At 40.8% G+C, this 15,299-nt stretch overlaps 1 non-coding gene across 1 annotated transcript; it reads right to left on the bottom strand.

Moving 5' to 3' along the window:
* Positions 1-11,362: 11,362 nt before the first annotated feature.
* TRNAN-GUU lies at positions 11,363-11,436 on the bottom strand. The gene has a single exon. It is a non-coding gene; the product is annotated as a tRNA-Asn (tRNA).
* Positions 11,437-15,299: the final 3,863 nt, after the last annotated feature.

The raw sequence follows: 15,299 nt of genomic DNA, 5'->3' as shown, positions 1-15,299 counted from the left end.
CCCATTTTCCCCTGGAAAGGGAGTAGACCAGGTTATTCCTTTACTGCAAAAACACCAGAGTTCTTGAACTCAGAGAGACCTGTGTGACCTGTGCCTCTTCCAGCCTGGGGAGGACAGATATTTCTAATATCTCACCTGATTTTCCCTACTTTCTTTTCTCTTCTATAACTGGCATGGCCACACTCCCAACCGACAAACAGTAGTGTCTAGTGCTGTGTCCCCTGCTTAGTAACTAAGGCACAGGATCATTTTAAACCACCAAGAGGAGGAATTTCTGGGATCTCTTTTGGAGCAACAGATGAGGTTCTGAGAGAGGGTTTGGGAATTTCTATTCTTCCTTCAGTGCCTGGTTTGTAACCTAAGGATCTGAAGTGTCTGGCTTCTCTCCCTGGCTCCCCAGGGAACATAAGTCAGCCTGGGGGCAGTGTTTCCTAAGAGATTCTCTACAAAAGGTTCAAAGCTGGAACTTTCCATTGGGCCGCTTTGTAGTCATGTTCACCCTTTCTTTTGAAGGACCTTTTGGAGATTAGAAATAATCAAGGGTGACATGCTTTTAAAGAGGCATGTCCTATGTAACTACTATGTATAAAATAACTGATATGAGAATTAATAACTAATGATAACCAAGAGAACCTACTATGTAGCACAGAGAACTCTACTCAGTGCTCTGTGGTGACCTAAACAGGAAGGAAATCCAAAAAAGAGGGGATATATGTATACATATAACTGACTGACTTTCCTGTACAGCAGAAACCACAACCTTAAAGCAACTATACACCAGTAAAAATTAATTTTAAAAAATAAAGAGGCATGTTGACTCACGAAAAGTTTTCACAACAAACCTCAGAAGAACATCCCCTTAGCCTTTGGGCAAGGGGCTGTGAAGACTGCATTCCCCAACATATAGTTAAGCAAACATTGTCCTTAGGACTGGTATGGTGCTTTTAAAATAAAAGTATTTTTTTAAGTATAGTTGACACAAATTATTATGTAATTTACACATGTACAATATGGTGATTCAGAATTTAAAGGGTATATTCCACTTATAAAATATTGAGTATATTTCAGCATTGTATTATATGTCCTTGTAGCTTATTTTATACATTTATACAGTTTGTATCTCTTAATCTCTACCCCTATTTTGCCCCTCCCCCTTCCCTCTCCTCATTGGGAAGCACTAGTTTGTCCTCCATATCTGTGAGTCTATTTCTTTTTAGTTTCATTCACTAGTTTGTTATATTTTTGTAGATTCCACATATAAGTGATTTCTGCCTTACTTCACTTAGCATAATACTAAGTCCATCCAATATTGTTGAAAATGTCAAAACTTCATTGTTTTTATGGCTGAGAACTATTCCATTATTATATATACCTCATCTTCTTTATCCATTCCTCTGTTGATGGACACATAGATTGCCTCCATATCTTGACAATTGTAAATAATGTTGCTGTGAACATTGGGTTGCATGTATCTTTTCAAACTAGTATTTCTGTTTTTTTTTTTTTCCAAATACATACCCAGCAGTGGGATTGTTGGGTTATATGGTAGTTCTATTCCCACTAACAGTGACCGTGGTTCCCTTTTCTCCACATCCTCACCAGCATTTGTTGTGTTTTTATTGATAGCCGTTCTGTAGCATGAGGTGATATCTCATTGTAGTTTTGATTAGCATTTCCCTGATGATGGATGATGTTGAGCTTCTTTTCCATTGGCCATCTGCATAGTCTCTTTGGGAAAATGTCTGCTCAGTTTTTTTGCCCATTTTTTAATTGGGTTGCTTGGGGGTTTTTGATGTTGAGTTGTACGAACTGTTTATGTATTTGTGTATTAACACCTTATTGGTCAAGTTTTAAGGGTTTTCCTTAGTTCACAGTTTTACCATGTTTGTGACTGTGTTCTTTATTTTGTAAAAGTGTCTTTTCAGGATCTTGATAGATATTTTCCAACTGATTTTATAAAGGGGATGCCACACAAACACAAACGAACAGAAACTGGATTTAGTCTCCCACCTGAAACAGCAAAACAAAAAAACAACAAACTGATGAGACAAAATAGATGAGACAAAGATTTTCAAGAGACTGGGCATCAGACAGTAAAGGTCAATGAGTGAGACCTGAGAAATGAAAACAAACAGATAAGCCTTACAGTTGCTCCAGTTCACCACCTCTCTAAGCGTGGCTGGGGAGAGAAAACTGAAAAGAAGCCCAGTGGACCTCTTTGAGTTAAGGACACTGTTCCCCATCCTCATCTTCCCTTTCAGCAGGTTGAACCTATTGGTGTTTGCTCTTGTTATTCTATCTACAGACAGATATCCAGACTGAACTGGGAACAGTCATCTTTGAACTGCCTTAAGTAAGGAATGTGTACCGTCATTCTGTATCCCTCCATGGAAACAGCACAATGCTTTACCCACAGGGCTCTGTAAATGCATTCATGGAACTCAGCTAATTTAGGATCCATATTATCTAGATGAGCAGAGATATTATATTTTATAGAACATGATGGGATAGAGGAGTGAATCAAGGAGCATTAGGCTATTCTGTTTCTAACAGCACTAAAGACATATCAACCATGTGAAAGCCAGGATTTCAGTGCCAGACCCCCATATATTCTTACTGCAAAACATGAAGTTGCTTTACTCTTTTTTAACTTTACTTATTTGATCTAAAATTTAAGGATAAAATACCAAGTCCTACAATTCTAGGACTATGACTGATATTTACATTGTCTTTGAAACAGGGTGAGAATTTGAAGTCCAAAAGGCATTACCTTTTCAGAGAGAAGACAGATTGTTCCTGATTGTTATGACAATGATAAATCTATAAGGCTTATTAAACTTGCCTCTTTATTTCTCCTGCTGACCAAGACATAGACAGTAGAGACAGATATCAGCATTTTCTCTGGAGACCTTGACAAGACTGACTACTTTGAACCAACATGGATCCCAGGTGTTAGTTATCTTGAGGCTGAAACCTGGGTGATAACCAGGGTTGTTAAGCCACGGTAGGTCACCAGTTGTTGGAAAAGAAAGAAGGGTGAACTGGACAAACAGTGATGTCATCCCTAGGCAGCCCTGACCACTTCCCCCAGTGAATCCACCACCATTACACTTCTCATGACTTCTTGGTTACTGGACTGAGAGCTCCAGGAAAGTTGAAATACTATTATTAATCATCTCTGTATTCATGACTCCAGGCACTGAATCAAGCACTGAGGGGGTCTCAGTGGTGGTTGTTCACTGACTGAATAAAAGTAGTTGTAAACATTTAGTGATTTCAACTACATACTTATCCAAATATCCTATCAGAGATGCTCTGCTTTCTCCCAGGATGTAGCAAATTTTCTTCCTTAAAGAGGTGCCTACCCTACATCATCTGCTCCCTTTGACACTGACCTGTGAAGACCCTGCTCTCCTCAGTGATTCCTCTCAGTGGTTCACTGTCGTTAGGAAGAGACGTCCCTAGCCTACCCTTCTACTCTGTGGGTTGCCTCAACACCATAACTGAGAAGAGCCCCACATTACGTGGAAATGCTCCACTTGTATTCTTCTTCCCACTACTTTGATATCTTCAGATAAACCTTATTGATATCTGGACTCCAAGTTGTTAAGAAAGCATAAGGAAAAATAGGTCCTCACAAATATTTAAGAAACATTGTGTGTAAAACCTTTCAAAGTATGCATGCAGAAGAATACTATTAGTATCTATGCTTCAGATGGAAGGGTCTCCTTATCCTGGCCCCTCCATACCTCAGGGAAGAACTGGTTAAGGAAAGAATGGGCATCTCCAGCCCTTTTCCAAATATTCTTTATCCCTTTAAGCTCACACTTACTTGGGGCATCCAGTGTGGGAGCAGTTACAGATGTAAGCAGCAGGGTTCAGGACAGAGCCTCAAAGTCTATGCCTCCTTCTCTTGGAATTGGTGCTTCCTAGTAGTGTAAGTGAATCCTGATCCATTCTGTGGATCTCCTCAGCAGGTGCACAAGTTCACTGTGAAGCAAGTTACTCTCCCTGTCCTCCCTGCTCAGTTCAGGCTTCTCCTTGAGGACTTGGATAATGCTGTGTACATTATTCACTTTCCCTTGATTTTTCTGAACTCAACTTGTACTTCTTTTCATCTCTCCTGGCAACCAACTGCTTCACCATTTCCATACCCTTCTTTGTGTTATTCTCATTCTCCCAACCTGTTGATTTCCTTTCTTCCATCTCCTCTCTCATTTATGTGTTTTCAGTGTTTGGGCTCAGCTTAGGCTCCTACAGGAGACACACAGAGAAGATACCAAGATCTGGTCTTGGCTGTAGTTCTCAGGTCATATTTAATATTCATCTCAGTCTCTCATGCATTCAGAGAAATCTCAACAGGAAGGGACTTTGGAGAATTTGAATAACAACAATTCCTTCCTGATGAGGAAACTGACTCCCAAAGAGAATAGGGAAATTTTTAAAAACTTAGGAGCCACTTGCAGACTGTGGAGCTACCACACATGTTTCTGACACAAGCTGCTCTGTTCAAAGCATGAAACACACTGTCCAGGAAACTACAGCTGAATTTCAGAGGACATTATATCCAACATCAGTATTTCCAATATTAAAAGAAAAATATCTAGAAGACCTTTTCTGTGACAATTCTTTTATCAGAGTTCCAGAGTATGATTATTTATATACACTCAGTTTTCAATCCCTGCTGACAAAATGGGAGCAAGGAACATAGATGTATTAAATACATCACGGTCATCATTAAAAAATATATGTGATGTCTGTAAAACATCTGGCTCTTGTGCTAAAGGTCATCCTCCTGAGAGCAGGTGCTCTGTGAGCCTTGTTCACCCAGTGCCTCTTCAAGAGCATGACAGATACAACATTCAGTAAATACTTGATCAATACTAGTTACCAGAAATCACTAACTCTTGCCGATATCCTCTACTCCCTACCTTGTTTCCATCAAATCCTACACTAGGTCTGTGCTAAAGCAATGAAAGCACAGCTCTAGGAACAGCCGTCAAAGATGCAAATACCTATTCCCTATTCCCCTATGTACCACGTTTGCCTTACATGGTGATTTCATTACCTTCTTTGAGCATATGGCTCTTATGTATAATAGAGAAGAATGTATCATATAAAACAGATATGGCAGCATTAAACTTGGATTAGTAAGTGTGAGAGATATTATGCAGCAGGTAGGGTTCCATTCCCTGGGCATTAGCTGCACAACTAAAGAATGCCTACATCACAGTCATTGTGCTGCTTCTTAAAAACATCTGGAGAGAAGGCCCAAGAAGCTGCATTTCATACAAAAATTCCAAGAATATTCTCATGCAAGGAAAAAGCCTTACCTTTAAACAAACACCCTAGAATGGAGACCCCAAAAGCCTAGTAGCAACAAGAACAACTCAGTGGGATTAGATCAAGTTTGTTGTCCAAGGTGCTGTGCCAGGGGAAATGCCTCTTTTCCAGGAAGAGTACCCACCTGAGGTGGGACACAGAGAGGACCTTGCTTCTCCAGTCTGGGCTTTTAGTGCCTCCATTGTCTTTTAAGTTTTCTCCTCTTCTCCAATCACTGGAGCATCTCAGCCCTTATGTGGGTCATATCTTCCTGAAGACCTCCGCTATTTTATTCTCCTTTTGGAGAAAGATATGGCAGAGATCAGTTCAAGGGCTCCACAGTTCTAGACTTTATCCTAAGCTACTTTCTTTCAGGTGAGCTGAAAGAAATCATGAGTTATAGAATTCAGGTCAATAAATATGATCCCAGAGGAGCATGAGACCATGAGGGCAGCACCTCATCAGAGATGGTCAGAACCACCACATGGTCAATATCACCCTATTCAGGTGGGGAGGACATGCTGATCACTTTTGTGAGCAGAGAAGCCAGTCACATCTTTCCAAACTTCTGATCAGCAGAACTCTGATAACGAGTATATTGGGCTTCCCTGGTAGCTCAGATGGTAAAGGATCCACCTGCAATGCAGGAGACCAGGGTTTGATCCCTGGGTCTGGAAGATCCCCAAGAGAAGGGAATGGCTATCCACTCCAGTGTCCTTGCCTGGGGACTTCCATGGACAGAGGAGCCTGGTGGTTTTAAAGTATTGTTTTCGTAACCTGTTAATAGGAAGTAATAGGGAACTAATTCAGATGCTTATTTCTACTCGCCTGTTTTTCTGACTTTTCAGGAAAATATACACTAATGTTGTATGTGGAAAAATAAAATCAAAGAATCACAGTAAAAATTTTGGGCTCACCTTCATGTGACTGTTTCTAAGCTCTTATACATGAAGGACACTATGAAGGGCATTTCTGGTGTGGAGATATGTCTTTGTTACCAAACAATACTTAACTGCACATAATTTTATCCTTGAATTTGTCATATATCTCTGTTTTGTGGCAGAACTATTTTTAAATCCTTGTTCTCCTGGGCTCTCCAGACAAGGTTTATGCAAAGTACCAGTTGAGGACACTCAACTGGTAGCTCAGTTAGTAAAGAATCTGCCTGCAATGTAGGAGACCCAGGTTCAATTCCTGGGTAAGGCAGAGCCTCTGGAGAAGGGAATGGCAACCCACTCCAGTATTCTTGCCTGGAGAATCCCATGGACAGAGGAGCCTGGCAAGTTACAGTCCATGGAATTGCAGAGTCAGACATGACTGAGCCACTAACACACACAACATGAAGGACACTATGAAGGGCATTTCTGGTGTGGAAGAATGTGTCTTTAATATTACCAAACAACCTCTACCGGCATAGGTGAAGCAATTCGAGATCAGTAGATCAGCTGGTGTTATTAAGTTTCCCAAAATAAGTTACTAAGTCCTTTGAATACAGCCTCTCCTTTTATTTTGACTACAAATGAAGAAAAAATCTAATATTTAAAGTCCTACTCTAAGAATACACAGAACTATACAAAAAAATGACCTAGATAACCATGATAGTGTGGTCACTCACCTAGAGCCAGACATCCTGGAGTGAGAAGTCAAGTGGGCCTTGAGAAGCATCATTATAAACAAAGCTAGTGGAAGCAATGGAATTCCAGCTGAGCTATTTCAAATCCTAAAAGATGATGCTGTGAAAGTGCTGCACTCAATATGCCAGCAAATTTGGAAAACTCAGCAGTGGCCAGAGGACTGGAAAAGGTCAGTTACCATTCCAATCCCAAAGAAAGGCTATGCCAGAGAATGTTCAAACTACTGCACAATTGCACTCATCTCACATACTAGCAAAGTAATGCTCAAAATTCTCCCAGCTAGGCTTCAACAGTATGTGAGCCGAGAACTTTCATTTGTTCAAGCTGGATTTAGAAAAGGCAGAGGAACCAGAGATCAATTAGCCAACATCCATTGGATCATAGAAAAAGCAAGAGAATTCCAGAAAAATATCTACTTCTGCTTCATTGGCTATGCTAAAGTCTTTGACTGTGTGGATCACAACAAACTGTGGAAAATTTTCAAAGAGATGGGAATACCAGACCACCTTACCTGCCTGCTGAGAAATCTGTATGCAAGTCAAGAAGCAACAGTTAGAACTGGACATGGAACAAAGGACTGGTTCCAAATTGTGAAAGGAGTACATCAAGGCTGATTGTCACCCTGCTTATTTAACTTATATGCAGAGTACATCATGAGAAATGCTGGGCTGGAAGACGCACAAGCTGGAATCAAAATTGCTGGGAGAAATATCAATAACCTCAGATATGCAGATGACACCACCCTTATGGCAGAAAGTGAAGAGGAACTAAAGAGCCTCTTGATGAAAGTGAAAGAGGAGAATGAAAAAGCTGGCTTAAAACTCAACATTCAAAAAACAAAGATCATGGCATCCAGTCCCATCACTTCATGGCAAATAGATGGGGAAACAATAGAAACAATGACAGACTTTATTTTCTTGGGCTCCAAAATCATTGCACATGGTGACTGCAGCCATGAAATTAAAAGACACTTGCTCCTGGGAAGAAAAGCTATGACAAACCTAGACAACATATTAAAAAGCAGAGATATTACTTTGCCAACAAAGGTCTGTCTAGTCAAATCTATGACTTTCCCAGTAGTCATGTATGGATGTGAGTGTTGAACCATAAAGAAACCTGAGTGCTGAAGAATTGATGCTTTTGAGTTGTGGTATTGGAGAAGACTCTTGAGAGTCCCATGAACTGCAAGGAGATCAAACCAGTCCATCCTAAAGGAAATCAGTCCTAAATATTCATTGGAAGGACTGATGCTGAAACTGAAGCTCCAATACTTTGGCCACCTGTTGTGAAGAACTGACTCACAGGAAAAGACCCTGATGCTGGGAAAGATTGAAGGCAGGAGGAGAAGGGGATGACAGAGAATTAGATGGTTGGGTGGCATCACCGACTCAATGGACATAAATTTGAGCAAACTCCAGGAGTTGGTGATGGACAGGGAAGAATGGCGTGCTGCACTCTATAGGGTCACAAAGAGTCGGACATGACTGAGTGACTGAACTGAACTGAAAATAAGCATTTAAACTTAAGTATCAGTTTTCCAATTTTTATTTTGCTCAAGCTCAATCATGGAGACTAACTCTTCAGGAAGAGTGAGTGCTCAGTTGGCAGCAGCCTGGCTGTCTTGCCAAGGGAAGTCAAATTAACCCAACATCAAATCCCTTCTGTGAATCAATCCCTCACTCTCAAAATCCTGAACAACGTATGAACCCAGCAGGGAACAGCATCCATCAAGCAACTGTGAGATGTTTGCACTACAAAATCCCAAACATCCTCTTCATAACAAAATGATGTTACTTCTTTACTTCAATCATAGAGTTGCTGGAGCTAACAGTCCTCAATACGGAACACACCCTGCTTCCTCCCATCCTCCCCCATATCACCCAGCCGAAGCCCAAATCTTATAATAGAGCCTTGTTAACACTGTCTTACTTAGACCATGAAGTGTGTTCTTCTGGCTTCAAGGAATTAAAAAAAGCAAACAAACACCTAAGCTGTTCAGTGAGAGATGTGTTCCTGGTATTTGGTTTCAGGGAATTGACACCAGCTTTCCAGGGATGAGAAACTGCAGAAACTCAGCCTCAGGCAGAAAGGTTATATTGTCAGTGAACTTAGAACTCCAGAACTTATTTTTATTCTTCTAAAAAATAATTCTTTCCACCAAACCCTTTAGTAATTAATGTGAGCCTTTAGGAGTATAAGCAAGATTTTTCCATATCTGATTGAAAGAGAGAGGTTGAGGTTAAGGATCAGAGAAATAGTTAAGAGAGACTGTGCATCACAAACATAACATGAAAATACCTGAGATCTGTCAAAAAAAAACACCCACAAGAACAGTATCCTTTTTGGGCTCGGACCACCAACCATTCAAGTAATGAGCTTATGGATTACCCTGGGAAAGAGAGTCTTCTAACCTACATCCTATCTTATCAGTTTGTAAGTCCAAACCATAGGAAATTCCCCTGACATGTGTGTTACTATAACTCTGCTAGGATTGGCTAGGCTGGTGGTTTCACAAGGTTGAAAATGGCCTCAATGTCCAAGTGCTCCACTAAGCATTCATGACTAAGTGAAGGAAGGAGTGTGCAGATTGCTTTTCAACATTGGGGCTCCACCTCCATCACAACCCCCCATACAAACTGAGGGATGACACTGCTATGTGAGGAAACTCGAGAGTACATCAGAAAAGCAATTGTCATCCAACTTTTTCCTAAACTTCAAAAATTGAAACCTAATAAAAGTTAGGTGACTTAAAGTCACATTGCAATGATTTATCTGAAGTGCTATGAAAAAATAGCCTTAATCCTATATACCATACAGTAAGCAACTAAGCACCAAGCTTATTAAAAACTTCTGGAGTCCTAGGGAGAACTTGCTCAGTGGGGAAAAGCTAGTTTTCAGAGTGATGTTTTAGCTTCTAGTTTCTTGTACCATAGAAACCATTTTCTTAATAGGACTCAAAGTAGTGTATAGTCGCAGGTGGTGCTGGTGGTAAAGAAACCACCTGCCAATGCAGGAGACATGGGTTCAATCCCTGGGTCAGGAAGATCCCCTGGAGAAGGATATGGCAACCCATTCCAGTATTCTTGCCTAGAGAATCCTATGGACAGAGGAACCTGGTGGGCTACAATCCATAGCATCACAAAGAGTTGGACATGACTAAAGCAACTTAGCATGCATGCATTGGAGAAGGAAATGGTAACCCATTCCAGTATTCTTGCCTGGAGAATCCCAGGGACAGAGGAGCCTGGTGGACTGCCATCTATGGGGTCGCACAGAATCGGACATGACTGAAGTGACTTAGCAGCAGCAGCAGCAGAAGCAGAGATCTCTTCAAGAAAATTAGAGATACCAAGAGAATATTTCATGCAAAGATGGGCATAATAAAGGACAGAGATAGCACAAACCTAACAGAAGCAGAAGAGATTAAGAAAAGGTGGCAAGAACTCACAGAAGAACTATATGAAAAAAGTCTTAATGACCCAGATAACCACAATAGTGTGGTCACTCACCTATAGCCAGACATCCTGGAGTGTGAAGTCAAGTTGGCCTTAGGAAGTATTACTACAAACAATCTTACTATAAACTCAGCAATTTCACTTCTATAAATCTATTCAAGAGAAATGAAAAAAAATTGAAATAGGTTCAGATGAGATTATCCAAATATTTGTAGCAGCATTATTCATAATAGCAAAAAAAAAAAAAAAAAAGTGGAAACAGCTCAAATGCCCATCAGCTGGTACATGAAATGTGGTATATTTACACAATGAAATTCTCAGTAATAAGAAGCAAACTTAAGCCAGAGCCTGGATAAACCTCAAAAACATTGCACTAAGTGAAAGAAACCTGTCAGAAACCACTACATATTGATTTATTCAATTTATCTGAAGTGTCGAAAAGGCATTCATGGAGGCAGAAAGCAGATTAACATTAATTGGGGCTAGAGGAAAGAACAGGGATTATCTGCAGCTGAACTGAAGGGAATTGAAAATGAAAGGAGTGTTCTGAAACTGGATGATGGTCTTTGTGGTGGGGAAGAAAAAAAACAAAAAAGAAAGAGAAAAAAGAAAGTGACAGTCCCAAATGAAAGGGTGGAGGCGTCGGTGAGCTCTGTGGCAGTGCCAGCACAGGTGGTGACATAGAGCCTAACTTGCGATGTCGAATCTTGAGTAAGGGATTCCCCCCAATTCCTACCTGTGTGCGTGTGCCTTCATCCTCTGGCAGCTGCCCTGGAGTGTACAAGGCAGGTGACTTAGTGTGGGCAGGTGTCTAGGTGGTACAGAGATACCGGGGCACCAGGTAAAAACCGGAAGGGAGGAAAGAACATGCTGAGGTGAAGTGGTGGAGATTTCGGGCGCCATAGATACATAAAAGCAATAGTTAAGACATCACTTGAGTCCAAGCCAATTTGTCCCTGGGTGGGTTTGAACCACCAACCTTTCCGTTAACAGCTGAATGTGCTGACTGATTGCACCACAGAGACTAGCTGCTGCAAGGTTTTGTTGTGATTGTTGTAATGTCCTGGAATCCGAATGGATTTCCTGTTCCTTCTAACTGCAGCAGAAAAGTGATTCAAATGTCTCTATCTTGGCCCAGCCTTGCTGGCACCAGAGACCTTGAGTCTCAGTGTCGGGCACGCCAGGTGGTGGACACCGAGCCCTAGTGAGCTGGGGCTCTGACGAAACAACATGGAGCCCATGGCCATTCTAGCCTGCTCCTGGCCACCTCCAAAGCTGACCTTCTACACGAGACAACTCCAGCTTCTCTTGGGCTCAAGTCCTCCACTTCCCACTCTCTCTCTTTGTGCTCCTATACATAGAAAAATTTCCAATAACTACCAGAGTCAACAACCAAGTTCTGTATAATGGCAGAGCACAGTCAGGTTCCTCTATCTATGGCATTCTCCAGGCAAGAATACTGGAGTGGGTTGCCATGCCCTTCTCCAGAGGATCTTTCTGACCCAAGGATCGAACCCACATCTCTTATGCATTGGCAGGTGAGTTCTTTACCACTATCACCACTTGGGAATCACTGGAGCATGGTTAGTTTCCATCTAAAATCAGAGATGAAAATCTTTGCCAGGGTCAACACCTGCAGTCTTCTCTGTCTGGAATGAAATGAGGAAACCCACTACAGTCTTAAAATAACCTTGACTCCCAAGTGTTCCTTAGAAAGACAATCATTTGTTTGACTCTAAAGATACTGAACACTTTTTGAAATCAGGAAAGGTCCAGGCTAAGTTGAACCACATCACCAGAATTCTCACCTGCATCACAGCCAGGATATCAATAAATATCATTTCCCAGATCACTGTTTCAGCACATGCAGGCTCGACTGGAGTGGGTGGCAGACCTATAGATATCAATCAGGTGGAATATATGTTCATTTGTAGGAAACAAAATTCGAAATGTCACTCTATTCTCAAAACCCAAGGAAGTTCTCATTCAAAGCAATGTGTTTGAGAAAACCATTGTGATCTTTGATTAGGTAATGATTTCATAGATGACATCTAAAGCAAAACAACAACAAATAAGTAGATAAAAGCACTTCATCAAAATTAAAATCTTTTGTTCTTCAACAGATACTAATAACGAAGTGAAAAGACAACCCACACAAACAGAGAAAATTGCTGCAAAACATATCTGACAAGTGTCTGGTATCCATAATATATAAAGAACTCTTACAATTCAAGAGGAAAAGGAGAAGTAATCTAATATATCCACGGAAAATGGTCTGAATAGACATTTCTCCTTAGAAGACCTAACAATAGCCAATAAGTATATGAAAAGATACCCCAAACCATTAGTCATTAATAAAATGGAAATCAAACTCATGATGAGATACCACTTCAACCACACTATAACATGGCCGTGTTAAAAACATAGGAGGTAAGAAGTCTTGGGGAATATGTGGAGAAACTGGATTCCTCCTATACTGCTAATATAAAATGATAGAATTGTTTTGAAAAACAGTTGTCAATTCTTCCAAGTTCAATATAGAGTTGACATTGACATACTAGGAGAAATTCCACTCTGGAGTTTGTACCCAAGAGAGCTGGAAACATATGGGCATAAAAAAAAAAAACTTGTACTTGAATATTCAGAGCAGTAATTATGCTTAGAAGTCAAAAGTAGAAACAGCTTAAATGTCCACAAACTGCTGAATGTAGTTTGTGGCTCTACACCATGTAGTAGAGTCATAAAGAGAAATATTATTCAGTTGTAAGAAGAATCAAATAATGGTACATGCAAAATCATGGATGAACCATTTATGCTAATGAAGAATCCAAATACAAAAGGTCCTATGTTGGATGATTCCATACGGAAGAAATGTCCAGAACAGGCAAATCCATACAGGGAGAAAGTAGATTAGTGGTTTCTAAGGGCTGGGAGAAGGAAGAAACAGGGAATGACTGCTGAGAGTTTTGGGGATTATCTGGGAGATAATGAAGTTGTTTTGAAATTAGATAGTGGTGGTGGTTTCACAACTTTGTAAACAGACAGAAAATTACTGACTTATACATGAAATGGGGGATTTTGTGATGTACAAATTATGCCACCATTATCATTCTCAACCTATCTTAGCATATTCCAAGCCCTGTATTTTCACTAAGCATATTTCTCAAATTAAGAGCCAGTGGCCAGCATATGATGCTGTTAGCCTGTTATGAAGAGCAATATCAAAAGAAAAATTACCTTCAGGAAGTTTTTGGTAGGAATGCAGTGAAGGAAGCTACTTGGAAGGATCTGACACAAGAGTAAACTGGAAAACGTGGGATGGGGTTTTGGGGTGGAGGGAACACTCCCTGGGTCTGACTCCAGTGCTTACAGCAATGGGGCCTTGGCCAGTTAGAGACCCTCTCTGTGCCTCAGTTTCTTCATCTGCAAAGCGGCAGAGAGTAATGCTTTCTGCACCAGTCAACTTTGAACACTAGAAGTACTTATAGATATGAAGTAATCATTCCCCCAAATCATGAGGAAGGTCAATGAAATCAGTGGGTAAAATTAAGTGCACACCTGAGTACTTTTATTAAATAGATTTTAGTTCCCACTTCAACTTGCTGAGTCAGAATTGCTACACACGAGGACTGTGACTTGTATGGGTACTAACTCTCCCAGGTGATTCTTAAAACGATCAGCTTGGGAGGTAGAACGCACCAAGCATTATAACTTTGACCCCAAACACAGAAGTAGGAAAGAGCAGAAGAACATGCATGTTTCCGCTCCAGTGACTAATGAAGAGGAGAACTATTGGAGGACTCTAGAACTGAAGACCAGGCCCATCTGGCCCCATTTTACCCTTGTCCCATTTATAGTAGAGATCCAAGCCCTTGGGGACAAATGACCATTGAGGCATCTGACCATTCACTTTGAGGAAAGTGAGATCCATAGTTTCATATTCAAGCTCACTTTGAGCTAAAATTAAATTTACCCTTGTTTGCTCATTGATGGGACCAGTATTTTCAAAGCTGCCACTTTATAAAAATAAATTGTATTGCTAAAAAAAAATCATATTGCTATAAATGCAAACTTCAACAAAGATGGTTGTTAGAAAATTTTATAAATACTCAGGCCACCTAACAAGAAATCAGAAAGTTAACAAGAGCATTCAGTTTCAGGATGTGCAAGCATGTGTGCTAAGTCGCTTCGGTTGTGTTCGACTCTTTTCAACCCTATGGACTGTAGCCCTCTTTTCGACCCTATGGACTGTAGCCCTCTAGACTTCTCTGTCCATGGGATTCTCCAGGCAGGAATACTGGAGTGGGTTACCATTTCCCTCTTCAGGGGATCTTCCCAACCCAGGGATGGAACCGCGTCTCTTATGTCTCCTGCACTGGCAGGTGGGTTCTTTACCACTAGCGCCACCTGGGAAGCCCAATTTCAGGACAGTTCAACCCAATAGAGCAGAGTCACTGAGAGATAAGGTACCCAAGTTAAAGGAAAATGATTCCTTTCCATCCTGGGACATCGTGCCAACTTCAAGGAAATAGTAAAGCAGCTGCCCATCTTAACAGGCTGCTCTTGCCTCCAGATGGTGTCTGGTGTCCTGACACCCACAGCCACTTCACAGAGTCTTTGCAAGGGCCTAGCATCACTTCTGCTATTGCAGAGTGCATAGACATGGTTCAGTAGAACAAAGGTGGGCTCCAGGAGCAAACCCAGGACACAGAGAAAAAGAGGAGCACAGAATGGGACAAATGCAGGGTAAAGAAAAAAATAAGTTGTTGTAAAGTTTCTCCTACTTAGAAAATGCAAAGCAGTGGCTTACTTACTTTCATAAATAAGTTTTTTTTCCCATTTTTAATTTGGTTGAATAGATTATTTAAAGTCCTCTTCTACAAGTTTC

Source organism: Cervus elaphus, chromosome 20 (genome assembly GCF_910594005.1).
Source record: "Cervus elaphus chromosome 20, mCerEla1.1, whole genome shotgun sequence".
NCBI classification, from domain to species: Eukaryota; Metazoa; Chordata; class Mammalia; order Artiodactyla; family Cervidae; genus Cervus; species Cervus elaphus.
The sequence above is the reverse complement of the archived record's forward strand: the minus strand, read 5'-3'. Positions and strand labels throughout refer to the sequence as shown.